Genomic DNA, 2,674 nt, shown 5'->3' with positions numbered 1-2,674 from the left:
TTTGGGCCAGCTAAACAAGCAGGTAAGAGGCCCCTAAATAGTCTTACTTTCATGGGTATTGTCATGTCAAACAAACACAGTAATAGATCAGGGTATGCATAGTTCTAAATTTGCATTAGTAAATGTACTATGCTGCACTGTGTAGTGAAAAGATCTGTAAGATTGGTTTGTGTCTGTCACTATCTGAGAATATCACAATTTATTTGTAGAAACCAAATAATTATAAAGCAGTAGCTGTACATTGGGCCAAATCAAGATAGTTTTATTGAATAAGTAATGCATTTATGAGTTCATTTATTACATAATTTATAGCCATTATAATTATTATGTTAGGTAAACATGCTGCTTATTTGTTTTTGTTTTATGATTAGGAGCAACTGGAACAGCTCATCCAGACAACAGACTGCTTCTACACTGCACAGATGAGCATTCCACCATACACTCTTAGCCATTAACAAAACAGGTGAGGATAGTGGAACTGGACACAGGTATCTGAGATTAAATACCACAGATGAGGATAGTGGAACTGGACACAGGTATCTGAGATTAAATACCACAGATGAGGATAGTGGAACTGGACACAGCTATCTGAGATTAAATACCACAGATGAGGATAGTGGAACTGGATGCTGGTTCTCTGAGATTAAATACTACAGGTGAGGATAGTGGAACTGGACACTGGTTCTCTGAGGTAAATTACCACAGAGAGATTATGACACAGACTGGGAGATGTTCTGCGAGGTGTCAAACAATAACATTGATGAATATGCAGACTCAGTTACCGGGTTCATCAGAAAGTGTATAGAGGATGTTGTGCCCACAAAAACAGTTAGTGTTTACCCCAGTCAGAAGCCATGGCTCAACTGTGAGGTTCGTGCAGCTCTGAACTCACGTACCGCTGCTTTTAAATCAGGAAACACGGATGAGTATAAAAAAGCCAGCTATGCTCTCCAAACGTGAGTACAGGGCTAAAGTGGAGTCACAGTTCAACACCACCAACACAAGAAGCCTGTGGGAGGAGCTAAATACAATAACAGACTTTAAGAGGAAAACTCGTTCTGTGAATAACATCAGCGCTGCGCTTCCAGACGAGCTGAATGCTTTTTACACCCGCTTTGAGGCAAATCACACCGCACTCGCGGAAAGAGTCCCTGCCCCCACTACCACCGAGTCAACATCTCCGTCTCCGTGGCTGACGTGTGCAGAGCCTTCAAGTGCGTTAACATCCACAAGGCAGCTGGGCCTGACGGGATCCCTGCACGCACTCTCAAAGCCTGTGCACATCAGCTGGCAGGAGTGTTTACAGTCATTTTTAACCTCTCTCTCTCACTCTCAGTTATTCCCGCGTGCTTCAAACTGGCCACCATTGTGCCAGTTCCAAAGTCAACCAGGGTTAATCCCCTAAATGACTGGTGCCCCGTTGCTCTGACCTCCATCATAAGCAAGTGCTTTGAGAAGCTGGTCAGAGACTTTATCTGCTCTTCACTACCTGCCACTCTGGACCCACTACAGTTTGCTTACAGACAGAACAGATCCACTGATGACGCAATAGGCCTGACTCTACACACTGCCCTCTCCCATCTGGACAAAAAGAACACGTATGTGAGAATGCTGTTTGTGGACTATAGTTCAGCATTCAACACCATCGTGCTGTCAAGACTCGACATTAAGCTTCGGGATCTGGGTCTGAACAGTTCTCTGTGCAGCTGGATCCTGAACTTCCTGACAGGCCGACGCCAGGTGGTAAGGATGGACAACATCACCTCCTCCTCACTGACGCTTAACACCGGAGCTCCTCAGGGCCGTGTGCTCAGCCCTCTCTTGTACTCTCTGTACACCCACGACTGCTCAGCCAGACACATCTCCAATGTCATCATTAAATTTGCAGATGACACCACAATTGTGGGCCTGATCTCCAATGACAACGAGGAGGCCTACAGAGAGGAGATCAGCTTTCTGACACACTGGTGCCAGGAGAACAACCTCTCTCTCAATGTCAACAAGACCAAAGAGCTCATAGTGGACTTCAGGAAGCAAGAGAGAGTGCACATCTCCATCACCATCAACGGAGCCACTGTAGAGAGGGTCAACAGTGCCTCTTCTACCTCAGGTGGCTGAAGAGGTTTGGCATGAACCCCCGCATCCTCAGAACATTTTACACATGTACTGTGGAGAACATTCTAACAGGCTCCATCACCACCTGGTATGGAAACTGCACTGCCATTGAGCGGAGAGCTCTGCAGAAGATGGTGCGGACAGCCCAGCACATTGAACAGCCAGTAATGCTGGAGTATTGGTCTATAGGCCTATCACTGCACCTCTTACTGTCTGTCACTGCACCTCTGAGTCATCATCTCCAGGGACAATCTACACCTCATCCAACCTCATCAGACTCACTCTGATCCTCTGCACCTTCAATCTAGCAAATCTGTACTTACATATATAGATTGACATCTTGTACATCTTGCATAATCTGGAAGATTTCTATATCAGTATTCTATCCCTGTGTACCTGCAATTCATTTATTTATCTACCTCAGACTAACTGCACATACGGAAATGTGTACAACTGTCCATTTCATAGTTAAATTTCATAACTTATTACTGTACAACTGTACATTGGAATAGTGCAATACTAGTGTATATTGTGTATATGTGTATGTTTAGAGTCTGTG

The sequence above is a fragment of the Colossoma macropomum genome, unplaced genomic scaffold, assembly GCF_904425465.1.
Source record: "Colossoma macropomum unplaced genomic scaffold, Colossoma_macropomum, whole genome shotgun sequence".
NCBI lineage: Eukaryota > Metazoa > Chordata > Actinopteri > Characiformes > Serrasalmidae > Colossoma > Colossoma macropomum.
The sequence above is the reverse complement of the archived record's forward strand: the minus strand, read 5'-3'. Positions refer to the sequence as shown.